Raw genomic sequence first — 17,038 nt, 5'->3', positions numbered from 1 at the left:
ACCATAGATCCATGGGTCGGATTTCACACCCTACCACACGGGTGTTTTGGTTTTAGGCGTTTTTGTTCTTTTCCCTATTTCAGGGGCTTTATTGCACTTTCTTTACTTTTCGTCTTTTTTTGTTATTTTTCTTGTTTCCAGGAGCTTTAGTGCACTTTTACTTTTCCATAGCTTATTTATACGTTGTGAGAAACCCTATTTTGGATTATTATTGAATGAATAGAAATTCGTCGCTTTTCTTCCTCTTTATTCAAGAGATAAGGGTTTCAGGATTGGCCCTTGGGTGTTGAGGATTCCACCCCGATTTCAAGTTTCCTTCTTTCTAAGATCTTCAATGTGCAGGAAAGGGTAAGAATCATCCTTCTTCTTTTCTTTTGACGACAAAAGGACCTATACCTTCTTCATCTCGAACCCCTCATCCTTCACCCCTTTCGTTCCTCTCTGGATATCCCATTTCTAGTTCGAACGAAAATGAGGAAAGGTTAGTTAGTAGAATCAGATCCAAGCTTAATCGTGGACTGACTTATGCTAGATCTGGGATATCCACATATCCCGAGGTCTTCCCTTTTTACTGTTTACGTGATCTTATGCTAAGGGCATGATCCTGACGGAATGACCTTAACTTTGTGTTGAGATTTACCTAATCCCTTTGATTGGAAACGGTTAGTTACTTGGTATATTTATTTGAATATTCTTTAACTTGATTATATATGCATCTAAGGTTAGGTCATCACATGTCCTTGCATCAAATTTGGTATCAAAGCTCAGTTTTAACGTAGGTCAGTTTATTGTTAATCCGTATTTGTAGTAAAAAATTTCTACATAAACCATTTACCCAAATTTTTAAAATCCGCATGACCGCTCTATTTAGGGGGCATATTTTGTTGACTTTAGTCGGTCCTTTTTTCCTAGGTTTTGTTGAGTCCCATATAGATCTAGGCCATATAGAGTATTTGTATTGCATTGGTATCATCATTTTTACCCCTTTCTGGCACATAGATCTAGGACCATTCACTTGTCATTCCTGGTGTATGCCCACGCGCACTGGTCGTGAGTTCGGTCTCTATTACACCATGGACTCCGATCAATTTACTAAGGCTATGGAGGGAGGGCCTAACTAAGAGAATGGATCAACAGTTTCGAACCTTAAGGGATAATATCGCGCAGCAGTTTGCACATTAGGAAGGTAGGTTCACGCGTCTAAATGAAAGAGTTGTGCGTCTAGAGGCTGGTATTCCAACTGCTACTGTAAGTGGAGCCCAGGCAACCCCGACACTGGGGATATCGATCAGTCCCAAGCTGTGGGCCCTGATCCGCCTAGGGATGGTTTGGGCACAGACCAAGCCCGTAGGCCTGGCAACAGACACGATGGGATGTATCCATTACCACTCATACACAATCGTGATCCTGTTTTTCCCACCCAATGGGAGGGCCATGATGGTGTGCGTCGTCAGCACCCCCAAAGATATCATGAGCACGAGGACCCTGTTTCTAGGGTCATGAAGGGCATCAAGGTTGACACCCCCAGTTTTGATGAGAGATTGGACCCCAAAGTTTTTTCTAACTGGTTACCAGACATGGACCACTTCTTTGAGTGGCATGGTCTGCCAAACCCACGACGAGTTGAGTTCGCCAATATGAAATTGGTGGCAAAACTATATTGGAGGAATGTGGAGCATCGCCGTGGGCGATCTAAAGAAGGGCCAGTTCTCTTTTGGATTGAGATGAAAGATTTGTTGCAAGAGAAGTATGTTCCCATTTCTTACAGGCAGAAGTTGTTGGATCAATGGCACATTTTACGCCAAGGATCCATGACGGTGACGGAATACATCGCCAAATTCGATGAATATATGATGAGGTGCGATGTGGATGAGGACCCTGCTATGGTTCTCTCCCGTTTCCGTATGGGCCTCAGGTCTGAGTTTCAGTGGGAGCTCGCGCTTCACATGGTCACCAGTCTAGAACATGCTTACCAGGTGGTGCAGGAATTGGAGCACTATGTGTGCCAGTCCAATGTGAGAGGGATTGATTTTCGACCTACAATGCCTAAAGTAGGTCCGCAGGGAGCGAGACCCCAGGTCGGAATTCAACCCATAACTCAACCTAGTACCCAGCCAGTCAACAGAAAACAAAGTAATAATATGGCTGAACCAAGTACTAGGTCCAAGATGCCAGGGCAGTGCTACCGCTTTAGTGGCATGGGTCACATCGTTGCCGAGTTTTCGAATAAGGGTGGGCGCATTGCATTTGTTTCCGAACACCCCACAGAAGAAGTGGCAGACAAAGTTGATGGTGACCAGGGTGATGAGGAGATCATTACCCCCTCCCTTGACCCGGCTAGTGATGCCGAGGATGATACTGTGGAGACTATCCCACTCATAGTGGTGAGGTGCGCCTTGACGCAGGTGAAGGAAAGCGAAGAATGTTGCACAACCACCATGTTCCACACTTACGCCAAGTGAGGAGAAAAGAGCTGCAAAGTGATCATAGACAATGGGAGCTATGAGAATGTAGTTTCCCCAGTTATTTTGAGTCGCCTGGGGTTGAAACTAGTCCCTCACCCCAACCCATAGAGAGTTTCTTGGGTGGATGCGACATCCCTCCCTGTGACCCAGTGATGCCTTGTTCCAATTGAGTTTGGACCATACAAGGACAAGTGGTGTGATGTGGTCATGATGGACGTTGGCCATATCATCTTGGGAAGGCCATGACTCTATGACAAAGATGTCACAATATTCCGGCATACGAATAATTGTGTATTTAAGCACGAAGGAAAGAAGCTTGTCTTGAGCCCGCTCCCTTCCAAATCTTCAACAGGAGCGAAAGATGTTGCATCCCCAGGCAGTCCTAAGAGTCAAAGGGTGCTTCAATCGAAGTCTCTCCACATCATAGATGATAAGGAGTTTGAGAGAGACTAAGGCGGGGACTATGGTATACGACCTACTGGCTAGGGAGAGTACACCTGAGGTTGCTATGAGGATACGCCAGGAGGCTCGTCCGGTCCTAAAGGAGTTTCAGGATGTCTTCCCTAAGGACCTTCTAGACGAGCTTCCACCAATGCGAGACATTCAGCATGCGATAGATCTCGTCCCAGGGGCGACCCTACCAAACCTCCCTCACTACAGAATGAACCCTACCGAGCATGCCGAGTTAAAGAGGCAAGTAGATGAATTGCTTAAAAAGGGATTCATTCGTGAAGTCTGAGCCCATGTGTCGTGCCCGCGCTTCTTACGCCCAAGAAAGATGGCACGTGGCGCATGTATGTTGATAGTAGAGCCATAAACAAGATCATTATCAAGTATCGGTTTCCCATCCCGAGGCTTGATGACATGATGGCCACCTCTACTATCTTTTCGAAAATTAACCTCAAGAGTGGTTATCACCAAATTCGTATTTGCCCGAGAGATGAATGGAAAACTGTCTTCAAGACGAATGATGGGTTGTACGAGTGGCTGGTTATGCCCTTCGGGTTAACCAATTCACCAAGTATGTTTATGAGGGTGATGACCCAAGTGCTACGACCCTTTATGGGCAAGTTTTTAGTTGTGTACTTTGATGATATCATCATCTATAGTATGTCCCCTAGCCAGCACATCGAGCACTTGAGGCAGGTCTGCAACGCCATGCGCAGAAAAGCTCTATGCGAACCTCAAGAAGTGTTCCTTCTTGACCTCCCGTGTTATCTTCCTAGGGTTCGTTGTATCGTCAGATGGTATGTCTACATACCCCAAGAAAGGCAAGGCCATTGTCAATTGGCCTGAGCCACGTACCATACACGACGTGTGAAGCTTTCACGGCCTAGCTACGTTCTATCAGCGATTCATCCATGGATTTAGCTCAATTATAGCCCCCATCACAGATTGCATATGAAAAAGGGAGTTTCAATGGACTAGAGCCATGGCACAGGCTTTCTCGGAAATTAAAAAGAAGATGACGAAAGCACCAGTCATGCGTCTACCTAACTTTACCAAAGCCTTTGAGGTAGCATTTGACGCGTCAAGAATTGCCATAGGCAGAGTGTTAAGCCAAGAGGGACATCCTACGGCCTTTTTTAGTGAGAAGCTGAACGAGGTTAAACAACGCTACTCCACTTATGACAGAGTTCTATGCAATTGTGCAATCATTCCGCCATTGGCGGCATTATTTATTACCGCAAGAATTCGTCATGTTCTCTGATCATGAGGCCTGAAAATATTTGAGCTCTCAAAAGAAGTTGAGCCCCAAGCATGCCAAGTGGGCACAATTTCTTCAAGAGTACACATTTGTGCTTAAGCACAAGGCTGAAAAAGAGAATAAGGTTGCTGACGCGCTTAGCCATCGTATCATGATGCTGCGATCCATGAGTATTGAAGTTACAGGCTTTGAGCAACTCAAGGGTGAGTACTCAAACTGTCCTGATTTTGAGATCATTTACATATCATTGTCTAGTGACCCGCCCTCAAGGAGTGCAGAGTTTGTCCTTACAAATGGATATCTTTTTAGAGGGGACAAGCTCTGTATCCCACGAACATCCCTCCGCGATTTTCTAGTTTGGGAGCTGCATGCTGGAGGAATGGCAAGTCACTTTGGTCAAGATAAAATAGCTGCCCTCGTGTCTGATCATTTCTATTGGCCTAATCTCCAGCGAGATGTGGCTAAGATTGTAGGGCAGTGTCGGACACGTCAATTGGCAAAGCAGAGGAAGCAAAATACGGGTTTATATACTTCATTGCCAGTTCTACATGCCTCGTGGCAAGATGCCAGTATGGACTACGTGCTTGGGCTTCCCAATACTATTCGTAAGCACGATTCCATACTTGTGGCTGTTGATCGATTTTCTAAGATAGCCCATTTCCTACCCTATTATAAGACCTCAAATGCCTCCCATGTTGCTAAGTTATTCTTTCAGGAGGTTGTGCGACTCCATGGAATACCTAGATCCATCGTGTTTGACAGAGATACTAGGTTTACTAGTTATTTTTGAAAGACTCTCTGGCATCTTTTGGGTACGAGGCTCCAGTTTTCTTCAGCATATCATCCCCAGTCAGATTGCCAAATAGAGGTAGTGAACCGTAGCCTAAGGAATTTGTTAAGATGTCTGGTTGGAGACCACCACAAGACCTGGGACATTGTTCTTCCCACAGCAGAGTTCGCGTATAATTCTTCAGTGAACAGGTCCACAAGAATGAGCCCGTTTGAAATTGTTTCATGGCTACCCCACAGCTTCCTTTGGAGTTAGGAGGGTCCTTCGCCCAGCAGATACATGCATTGCATAATGAGATCAGGAGGAAGATTAATTCAAGTAATGAACATTATAAATTTTCTGCTGACACTCACAGGAGATTTAGGGAATTTCAACCTGGAGATGACGTCATGGTTCGTATTAGGTCTGATCGGTTTCCACCTGAATCCGTGAATAAGCTTCATTCCCGTAGCATAAGCCCACATAAAATTGTGAAAAGGTTGGGGTCTAATGCTTATGTTGTTGATATCCCTGCTACCATGGGCATCAGTTCCACATTTAATGTGGAAGATCTAATTCCTTTTCACTAGCCATTACCTCTATCCACTGGTCCCCCTGTTTCCTCCCAGACCCTCCCTATATATGGACCTTGGCCATAGCCTGATCTTCCTGTACCCATCTTACCTTCTCTTCCACCTGCACCGAGAAGAGACGAGATAGAGGAATTTTGAAATCTGAGGCAGTTTCCACTCGCTCCAAGAGTTTCCAGAAATTCCTAGTCAAATAAAGGAACAGGCCCATAACAGATTACTCTTGGATCACAAAGGCAGAGCTGTAGCGCATCGACCCCGATTTACTCAAGAGATACAAGAGTTCACTTTCGCCAGTGGCAAATTCTTCCTACCCAAGGAGAATTGATGCGGACATCAGTGGTGCACTCTTTAGAGTGTACTAAAGGAGGAGGCGTCGCCGACAGAGTACCGAAGCGAGGGAGTTGATGTGGATGGACGTTGGGTCCATCGGACCCATTTTCTGACACGCTATGAGTGCAGGAGCAGCATGACCGCACTCTGACCATAGATCCATGGGTTGGATTTCACACCCTACCACACGGGTGTTTTGGTTTTAGGCGTTTTTGTTCTTTTCCCCATTTCAGAGACTTTATTGCACTTTCTTTACTTTTCGTCTTTTTTTTGTTATTTTTCTTGTTTCTAGGAGCTTTAGTGCACTTTTACTTTTCCATAGCTTATTTATACGTTGTAAGAAACCCTATTTTAGATTATTATTGAATGAATAGAAATTCGTCTCTTTTCTTCCTCTTTATTCAAGAGATTAGGGTTTCAGGATTGGCCCTTGGGTGTCGAGGATTCCACCCCGATTTCAAGTTTCCTTCTTTCTACGATCTTTGATGTGCAGGAAAAGGTAAGAATCATCCTTCTTCTTTTCTTTTAACGACGAAAGGACCTATACCTTCTTCATCTCGAACCCCTCATCCTTCACCCCTTTCGTTCCTCTCTGGATATCCTCTTTCTAGTTCGAACAAAAAAGAGGGATGGCTAGTCAGTAGAATTATATCCAAGCTTAATCGTGGACTAACTTATACTAGATCTAGGATATCCTCAAATCCCAAGGTCCTCCCTTTTTACTGTTTACGTGATCTTATGCTAAGGGGCATGATCCTGACGGAATAACCTCATCTTTGTGTTGAGATTTACCTAATCCCTTTGATTGGAAACGGTTAGTTAATTGGTGTATTTATTTTAATATTCTTTAACCTGATTATACATGCATCTAGGGTTAGGTCATCACATGTCCCTGCATCAATTGCAGAATAAGCTAGTTCTATAACCATTTATTATGTGGGGCCTACTACGGTGTGTATGGCATGGCTAGCATCCAACCTGCCCAGTCTATCATGTGTGCCACCACACTACAGTGGTGGTTTTTTAGTGGATGTGCATTGGTTTCTATAATGTGGCCCACGTGATGATTGGATATGCTTGATGTCTTCTTCTCTATGGTGACTATCCATTGTTTTCTATCTTGTAGCTTGGCATCCAACTCGTCTAATCTAGCAGGGATGATCCAACTAGGGTAGTTTTCTTAGAAACTTGTTGATGTCATTAGTTCTGGCCTGAATGTAATTTGGGTTAGCTTTTGATAACTTGTTATTGAACATGCTTTTACTTAAAAATTAAAGCATATTTTTTTCTACGCCTTCTTTTTACTTTTATTTTTTCTAATTTTATATTTATGTTCAGTATCTACTATTTTTTCCTATTATTGTACTTTTAAAATAGAAGTATCATGTAGCATACACAATACACTATTGAGGGGTGAACACTACGTTATATGCTACATGCTATTTACAAAACTACTGAACACAACACAACAGTCAAAATCGTTATCATATCGGATATTGTAAATCACCATAAGGGTTGGGGAAGAGAAGAATTTAAGAAAGAAGAAAAAGCACTTAAAGAGAGAAAAGAGGGCAAAAGAGATAAAGAGAAACAATCTAAAGGTCCACAACCCAAAGGCCCAAGAGGCGCATACGAATACCAAGTCACTGCTATAATCAAATATAGCTAGAAGTATGACAAGCAAAGCTCTCAAAAAAGAATATCCAAAAGAGCTCCAAACCAGTCCACAAAAGAAGAGAAATGGATCTTAGTTATGACTAACATAGCTTGATAGTCTTCACAAATGTTGACAATCTTCGAGTAGAAAAACAAGACTTAATTACCTAATTGTTGCCCTCAAACAGATTGCTGAAAAATTAGGGCGAAAAGAACCCAAAAACTTTGCCCTAACAGGAAATTCCAGCAAACCCTAGCCAATCCAAACTAGTTTTTCAAAGGAAAAAAAATAAAAATGGAAGAACCCTTGAAGAAAATCTGACCAAACCTGTAAATTCAGCAAACCTTACCTGCCACAACCTTTCTTTCTTTTCTTTTCTTTTCTTTTTTTTTTCTTTTTTTTTTCTTTTTTTTTTCTGTTTGAGAAAACTAGAAGAAAAATGCTCTGAAAAATATTATTTAAAAAAAAAAAAAAAAAAACACCTAAAAGGCAGCAACCCATTACAAATTCCAAAGCAAACACAAGATCCCTCCTAAAAATATCAGATCATATTGCCAAATAGGCAGCAACGACTCTCAAACCAAACTCCAGAGAGAGAGAGAGACAGGAGGAAAAAAAAAAAAATTTGGAAGAAGAAGAAAAATTCTAGGAAAAGAAGAGAGATCAATGAGAGAGCTTTCCATGCTTTGATATCACGTTAGAAAAAAGTATTTGAGAAATAAGAAAAGGCACCTAAAGAGAGAAGGTGGCAAAAGTGGAAAACATAAATAACTTAAAGAGAAATACTCCAAAGGCCCACAACCTAAAGGCCCAACAGGTCCATATGCAGAGATGTCTACACTATCAAATTGCAAATCATATCATAAGTCGTAAGATTTTTTATAATTTTCTTGAAAATTCTGAAGAATATAAATTAAAAATTAAAAACTCATCAAACATCTTTCCCCTTCACCATGCACCAAGTAGCACCATATCATGATAGTGTTAAAAGATTCTTATCTTTCCTTTATTTTTTATCGTTTAAGAAATTTCTCTTAAAAAACATACAAGAAACCTTTAATAATTTATGCTCCTTTACCTTTCTTGGGAGTAGAATCATGTTGGAAAAAAGCAGCATTTGATTCTGTAGACGATAGAAAAATGATATTTTGATTTCTAACCACCATTATCACACTACATATGGGTCAACATGATTGCAACCATCCATTAAAATACACACACACACACACACACACACACACAAGATAAGTCAAAGATCATTTTTGTGTCATGACCAGTTAAGTAAAAAATCAAAAGAAAAATGATGGGGACATCATGTGCACGCGCACGCCCCCCACCCTACGCACGTACTGAAGGAGGAGGAGGGCCCCACTGTCGATCTGGATCGACGACAGCATCTGTGGAGGACCTCTTAGCTAGGGGGTTCTGCTATGGAGCATTGGAGTGGACCCGATCATCATGTAGATTCCACCATTGGATCTCATGATCATGGCCCACTACCCTAGATGATCTAGGATTTTGAGTTTTGATTGTTATCATTATTAGAAACATCATGAACGGTTTTGATTGCGTAGATTAGTTGTTATTTTTGTTACTTCATCTCTTAAGTATTAGTGTGCACACATTGCACGGCTTTTGGAGTTTAGGGTTTTCTTATAAATAGGCAACCCCATGTAGGTATTTTCAATAAAGTTTTATCAATAAAAATCTTGCGTTTTCTCTTCTTCTATATCTCTTTGAGTTGAAGAATCTAATTGGGTGCGAAACCCTCCCTTCCTCGAAGGGCTAACTACCGTGGTGCGAAGCCACAACCATCCCAAATCATCTTCACCCCTACACCCCACATCCATCATCTTCCGCAACCTTCTCATCTTCAGATTCACCCCTTTTTGCACTTAGGTTCTCCTCCACAACAGATTTTCAGATTCTGGCCCACCAGAGGGGCTGAAACTTCGATGGAGCACCATGCACAAACCGAGCAGCAGATCGACACGAGGTTTGGTGTGTGAGTGGGCCACCCTTGGCCAATCCCACCCTAGGTGGCCTTTTCCGGTTCCGTGGGTCCCACACACGTGCGGAGAGGGATTCACGCAAGTGCCCCTGGGCCGGGTTGTTGTCCACACGTGTGGATCATCTCAAGTTCCTTCTCTCTTCTATTTCTCTACTCTCTCGCCTTAAATCCCCAACCCTAACCTTAGATAATCCCAAGTTCTAAGTATTTCCAACTTTTGCAAACCCTAGATTTCCCCTTTATTGAAACATGGTGAATCTCTTGAATTGGGGAACAATCCTTTGCAAGAGTGGATGAATCTTACACTCCTTTGGGCATTGTTTGGTTTATAATTTTACTTGATCCAGCCCTAAACTTGTGTAAGCTTGGACCCCCATAGATTCCCCTTGATTGAATGTTTGATTGTATGTAGGACGTGGAATTTTGTGATTGTTTAAAATTGGTATGATCTAAAGCTTGAAATCTTGCATGTCATATTTAATTTCATGTCCTGCATCAAATTTGGTATCAGAGCTTAGGTTTTTATAGGGGAATGCATTGCATGATTAGTGTTCAGTTTATTTATATCCATTTTGCATCAAGTCGTCTCATATAGGATTGTTTAGGACCCATAATTCACAATATGGGCTGCCGAATTTTCTGTTGTGAGAAAATCCTCAAATTTCATGGCTGAATTTTCTGTTAACAAATTATTTGGGCAGTTATATTGCTGGAATTTTCGTAGCATTGTGTAGTTTCCTTCACATAGAGTCCTATAGGATCATTCAGTCCCATTTAGACGCATATAATTATATTAGAAGGTCTTTGAATTGAGTGAGTGGTTGTATGCCCACACGTACTGGTCGTGGTTTTGGTTTGCACCCTACGCTAAACATGGAGCAATTGCAAGAGTCAATGAACAACATAACCCGGCAGTTTGAGTCTTTGGGCAGGCGCTTGGAACAACGTATTGACCAATGCTTGGATCAGCTTAATGTTTGTGTTACCCAACTAGAGACCTCCACCCGGGCAAACCCCACCATTAGGGAAGATGCCCAATCTCAGGCAGGTGGTCAGGAGGATAGACAAGGGAATGGGGGAGGCCAAAGAAACGGTCATGGGCACGCACCTATGCACCCACCCCACGAGGGGCATCATGATCATTATGACCCAAATGCGCAACTCCTCAAGGGAGTTAGAGTAGAGGCCCCTACGTTTAATGGCCACTTGGACCCTAAAGCTTTTTTAGATTGGTTGGCGGATATGGACCACTATTTCGAGTGGTACGGCATGCCGAATGCTCGTCGAGTCCAATTTGCCAAGATGAAGCTTGTGGGCCAAGCAAAGAGGCTTTGGGCTACTGTAGAGCGAAAGAAAGAAAGGTTGAGGGAGCCCCCAACAGTCCATTGGAGATAAATGAAAGAAACTCTAAAGGAGAAGTACCTCCCTTTCTCTTATCACTTGAGGTTAGTTGAAGATTGGCAGTCTCTTCGATAAGTTTCCATGAGTGTGGCTGAATACATTGAGAAGTTGGAAGCGTACTTGACCCGGTGTGAAGTTGAAAAGGATCCCGTACTCACTCTAGCTCGATTTAAGACGGGCCTCCGTTCTGACATTAGGAGAGAGTTGCTCGCCAAGGACATAGACACTCTTAAACAGATGTATCAAGTAGTGCTGGAGGTCAAGTAATATCTCAAATCATTTATGGGAAGGCGGTTTGAGTTTCGTGATTCTGGCGCCAAGGCCAACCTTTCTGGGGCTAAGCCTGGCACTGGATATCAATACAAGCCTTCCAATAGTTCTTAGTCTAGGCCCAAGGATGATAAGGGTAAAGGAGTTGTCAGGTCTAGCTTGCGCAAAAGTGATGCAACTAGGTGTTTTAGGTGTTAGGGGTTTGGTCACTTTGCCCACCAGTGTGACACGAAAGAGGGCACGAAGGTGTTCCTTATTGATGGGCAAGTAGAAGTAATACCCCCAGAAAGTAACAGTGAGGAGGAAGAATATGAGCCAGCATAAACCCCTAGTGATGAGGAAGAGGGAGCGCAAGAGTCTGCGACCCTTGCAGTTGTGCGTTGCACCTTTACACAAGCAAAGAATACCGACAATTGGTGCCGCAACACGATCTTCTATACTTACGCAAAATATGGTGATAAGAGCTGGAAGATGATCGTGGATGGTGGTAGTTGCGCCAACGTGGCATCAACTGGCACTGTAAGCCGTTTGGGCTTGAAGCTTGAAGTCCATCCTCAACCTTATAGAGTGTCTTGAGTTGATGAAACTTCCATTCCAGTCTCGCACCGTTGTCTTGTTCCTATTCAGTTTAGATCAGATAAAGACACTTTGGTATGATGTTGTTCCCATGGATGTTGGCCATATCATTTTGGGTAGACCCTGGCTCTATGACAGGGAACTCACCATATTTGGTCGTTCGAATGTGTGTACATTCTGGTTTGAGGGCAAGAAAGTAAAGCTAACTCCACTTCCACCCAAGAAAAGACTGGAAAGGAGTCCACCACAAAGAGTGGTGCGAGCGGCTCAAAAGAATTGAAGGAATCAAAGTCCAAGTCTAAGCCTCTCTATATTCTAAATGCCAAAGACTTTGAATGAGAGACTGAGTCAGACTCAATGGTGCAAGCCCCTGTGGCTAGAGAAAGTGCACCAGAGGCTAGTGTAGAGTTACCGACTGAGGCCATTCCGATAGTGGATAAGTTTCATGATGTCTTTCCTGATGAACTTCCCCCTATGAGGGATATACAGCACGCCATTTATTTAGTCACAGGGACAACTCTACCAAACCTCCCTCATTACAGAATGAACCCAAAGGAGCATGCAGAGTTAAAGAGACAGATTGATGAGCTCCAAGAAAAGGGTTTCATTCGAGGGAGCATGAGCCCGTGTACCGTGCCCGAATGACACATGGAGGATGTGTGTTGATAGTAGAGCCATCAATAAAATCACAGTCAAGTATTGGTTTCCCATACTGCGTCTTGATGACATGTTGGATATGATGGCCAACGCTACTATCTTCTCGAAAATTGACTTCAAAAGTGGTTATCACCAAATCCGTGTACACCCTGGGGATGAGTGGAAGATGGCCTTCAAGATGAAGGATGGGCTATGAGAGTGGCTAGTAATGCCTTTTGGGCTGACTAATGCCCCAAGTACCTTCATGCGTGCGATGACCCAAGTGTTGAGGCCCTTCATGGGGAAGTTCCTGGTCGTCTACTTTGATTATATCCTGATTTATAACATGACCAAGGAACAACACCTCAACCATTTGAGGCAAGTTTGTGGGATCCTTAGAGCCGAAAAATTATACATCAACCTAAAGAAGTATGTGTTTATGTCCAGCAGTGTCATCTTCTTAGGTTTTGTTATGTCAGCTGAGGGTGTGTCCGCGGATCCCGAGAAGGTCAAGGCTATCATCAATTGGCCTAAACCGCGCAGTATTCACGAGGTGCGCAGCTTTCACAGCTTGGCCACCTTCTATAGACGGTTCATTTGAGGCTTCAGTTCCATTATGGCTCCCATCACGGATTGCATAAAAAAATGAGAGTTTCAATGGACGAAGGCAGCCTCGAAGGCCTTCAAGGAGATAAAGGTTAAGATGACCGAAGCTCCAGTCACGCGACTTCCGAATTTTTTGAAAGTTTTGTAAGTCGCCTGCGACGCGTCAGGAGTCGGCATAGGAGGAGTACTTAGTCAGGAAGAGCACCCTGTCACCTTCTTTAGTGAGAAACTGAATGAGGCAAAACAAAAATACTCCACCTATGACAAAGAGTTCTATACGGTAGTGCAATCATTACGCCACTGGCGTCATTATCTATTGCTGCAAGAATTCGTCTTGTTCTCAGATCACGAGGCCTTGAGATATCTAAACTCTTAGAAGAAATCAAACCCTAGGCACACCAAGTGGGTCCAGTTCCTTCAAGAGTATACTTTTGTACTTAAGCACAAGGCCGGTGTAGAGAATAAGCATGCCGACGCGTTAAGTCATCGAGTCGCGTTACTCAATTCCATAAGTGTCGAAGTCACAGGGCTAGAGCGTTTCAGAGAGGATTATTCTAAGTGCATGGATTTTGGAGTTGTGTATGCATCGTTGTTAGAGAGTCCGTCAAAGGCTAGCAGTGATTATTTGATATTGGACGGATATTTGTTTAGGAGTGACCGCTTGTGCATACCCTGCACCTCCTTCCGCAATTTTCTTATCTGGGAATTACATTTAGGAGGGGTCGTAGGTCATTTTGGTCGAGACAAGACCATTGCCCTAGTGGAGGATAGATTCTATTGGCCAAGCCTCAAGCAAGACGTGGCCAAAATTATAGGGCAGTGTCGTACTTGTCAACTAGCAAAGCAGAAAAAACAGAATACAAGGCTATACACACCTTTGCCAGTTCCATTCGCCCCCTTGGCAGGACATCAGTATGGACTTCGTGCTTGGACTCCCCAAGACTATTCGGAAACACGGTTCCATATTTGTTGTTGTGGACCATTTTTCTAAAATGGCCCACTTCATTCCTTGTTCGAAGACCTCTGACGCATCTCATGTTATCAAGTTGTTCTTTAGTAAGGTTGTCAAACTTCATGGGTTACCCAAAACCATAGTATCTAACCGTGACGTGCGATTCATGAGTTATTTTTGGAAGACACTATGGCATATGATGAATACTAGGCTCCAATTTTCTTCTACCTACCACCCTCAGACTGAGGTGGTCAATAGGAGCCTAGGAAATTTGCTCAGGTGTTTAGTAGAGAGCACACCAAGACGTGGGACACTGCACTACCTATCGCCAAGTTTGCATTTAATAGTTTTGTCAATAAATCCACAGGTTTAAGTCCTTTTAAAGTCGCTACTGGTTATAAACCTAAGAAGTCAATTGATCTTGTCCCTATGTCCTTATCCCATAGGTCATCAGAGTCTGCAGAGTCCTTTGCACATCACATTCATTCATTGTATCAAGAAATCAGGCGAAAGTTCAATACTAGTAATGAACATTACAAAATTTCTTCAGACCAACATAAACGATTCAAGGATTTCAATGTAAGGGACTCTATGATGGTCTGCATCAGGCCAGAGCGGTACCCTCAAGGAGTCGTTCATAAATTACACGCGCGTAGCGCTGAACCATTCAAAATTATAAAACAAAACGGTCTCAATGCGTGTGTGGTAGATCTTCCACCTTCCATGGGAATTAGTCCCACATTCAATGTGGAGGATCTAGTTACATTTCAGGGGACCACTGATACATTGTCCAGCCTTTCACCTAATCATCCTGGTTCCTCAAACCTTTCCCTTAACTCATGACCCCTTCCCAACCCATCTTCCCAGCCTTTACCTCCCATACCTACCCTTCCCACACCCAGAGACAGGATATTCTGGACTATCAAATAGTATCGACGTCGGACAGCGGCTTTCAAAAGTTTCTGGTCAAGTGGAAGTCACGCCCATACGTGGCTCACTAAGGAGGAGCTTCAGAGACTTGATCCTGACATCTTGGAGCGGTTCAGGAGTTTTGTTTCGCCATTGGCGAAACCTTCGCAGCCGGGGAGAGTTAATGGGGACATCATGCGCATGCGCACGCCCCCCACCCTACGCACGTACTCAAGGAGGAGGGCCCCACTATTGGTCTGGATCGACGACGGCATTTATAGAGGACCTCTTAGTTAGGGAGTTGTGCTATGGAGCATTGGAGTGGACCCGATCATGTGGATTCCACCATTGGATCTCATGATCGCGGCCCACTGCCCTAGACGATCTAAGATTTTGAGTTTTGGTTATTATCATTATTAGAAACAGACCGCGACCATGAGAGCGTGAGACGGCGAGAAACCATGAGAGCGCGAGACCGCGAGACGGGCAAGACCGCGACCATGAGAGCACGAGAAACCAAGAGAGCACGAGAAACCGAGAGATGAGAGACAACGTGACGCTTCCAAGCGTCTTTGGGGAGATACATCAACAGAAGAAAGCAATCAGTCGCAAAGAGTTTGAAATGCGGGGAGAAGCAGAGATCGGAAGAATATAGAAGGAACAGAACTTCCTTTGGAGGAAGTTAAATATGTGAGTCAGCAAGACATGGACTGGCAGGAGGTACATCGCCGGAAAAGTGCTACCGTGGCTTCAGCTGGCAGGAATCGGGTTGCATACCCCACTTTATTTGTTAAGGGATTCCTGACTGGATGGTTCCCTCTCAATGTTGAAAGGGTTTTTGGCCGGGCTGGTGCAGTTATGGACGTAGTTATGCCAAGAGATTGGAACAGTGGTGCCTACAGAGGATTCGCTTTAGTTCGTATGTTTTCCGAGGCAGAACTAGCAAGAGTCGTAAGAGTGAGGCTTGCAGGGTGTCCGCTGCTCGTTCAGCGAGCTAGATTTGGGCCTCTCATACCCTGACCTCAGAAGTCTCGCCCTACAGTCCCCAAGGTGTATCGACCTAAGCTTGTCCGACCCCCTCCCCCTCCCCCTCCTCTGTCCCCACCTACCGAGTCAGTGGCCCCAGCATCAACCGCAGACTTCCCCCCCCCGGTCACCCGATCGTCCTACACCCTCCATTCCCTTTCCCGCTAATTCCCTTCCTTCTAGCTATAAGATGGGCGTTCCCATCACCGTGAATACGGTGAACTTTCATAAGGCCAAGGAAGATCTAAAAGACTCAGTGGTGATAGTATGTAAAGGACCATCGATATCGCAGGTGAAGGACTGTATAGCAGAAACAACGAGATTTAACCCAGGGAATTACAAGATCAAACCGTTGGGTTACAATGAGCTATGGCTCAAGGTGTGCCCCGAGATCAACTCGGAAATGTTGATTATGGCAGGTCATCTTCATTCCAAAGGACCGGTGGCTATGGTTATGAGGTGGGAAGAATTCTCGATCTTTGGCATGGAGAATGCCTAGTTCCAAGTCTGGGGAATTCCGTTAGAACTATGGTTTGATGAGTTCTTTATTTCAGTGGCTGCTTATCTAGGTTCGTATGTTGAATTGGATACGAAGACGAAGCTCGGGGAGGATATCGGCGTAATCAGAATCAGAGTTAGAAGAAAGAAGGGTGTTGATCCACCATCATCGGTGAAGGTGATCGTGGAGGATCGTTGCCTCAACTTCCCGGTGATCAAGGAAGCGTTGGACGATCCGCTTCCTCGATGGGGCGATCTATGGGGAATCAGAGAAGGTCCCTCGCCGGAGCAGCCGGTGGCTTCCCAACCATTGCTGAAAGAAGGTACACAAACTCCATGCTCTAGTGGAGCACCGTCACAGAAGCCTGTTAACCCCCTCTCCGCCAGCAGACGCTACGACCATCCCGTAGCCATCACGGCGACACGTGGAGCTGATCAGTCCTCTCAGCCACCTTCCTCAGCTCCTACACACCCTCGTCTGGCATGCACTCTGACGACGGGCTCCAATATGGCGATGCGTGGCGTGCTTGGTGAGACACGGAGGTCCAATGAGAGGCATTCAGCCGATTACCCAACGGAAAGTTTGGAGAGACCCCATGATGTTCAGATTCGTCAGTCCTTTACCCAGAAA

General features: G+C 44.3%; 1 protein-coding gene across 1 annotated transcript in view; it reads right to left on the bottom strand.

The window, feature by feature from the left end:
* LOC131246421 (isopentenyl-diphosphate Delta-isomerase I) overlaps window positions 1-17,038 on the bottom strand; it is a 63,129-nt gene that overhangs the window by 34,504 nt on the left and 11,587 nt on the right. The window lies entirely within an intron of this gene.

The sequence above is a fragment of the Magnolia sinica genome, chromosome 5 (assembly GCF_029962835.1).
Source record: "Magnolia sinica isolate HGM2019 chromosome 5, MsV1, whole genome shotgun sequence".
Classification (NCBI taxonomy): Eukaryota; Viridiplantae; Streptophyta; class Magnoliopsida; order Magnoliales; family Magnoliaceae; genus Magnolia; species Magnolia sinica.
Note: the sequence above shows the minus strand (reverse complement) of the source record. Positions and strands in the feature narration are given on the sequence as shown.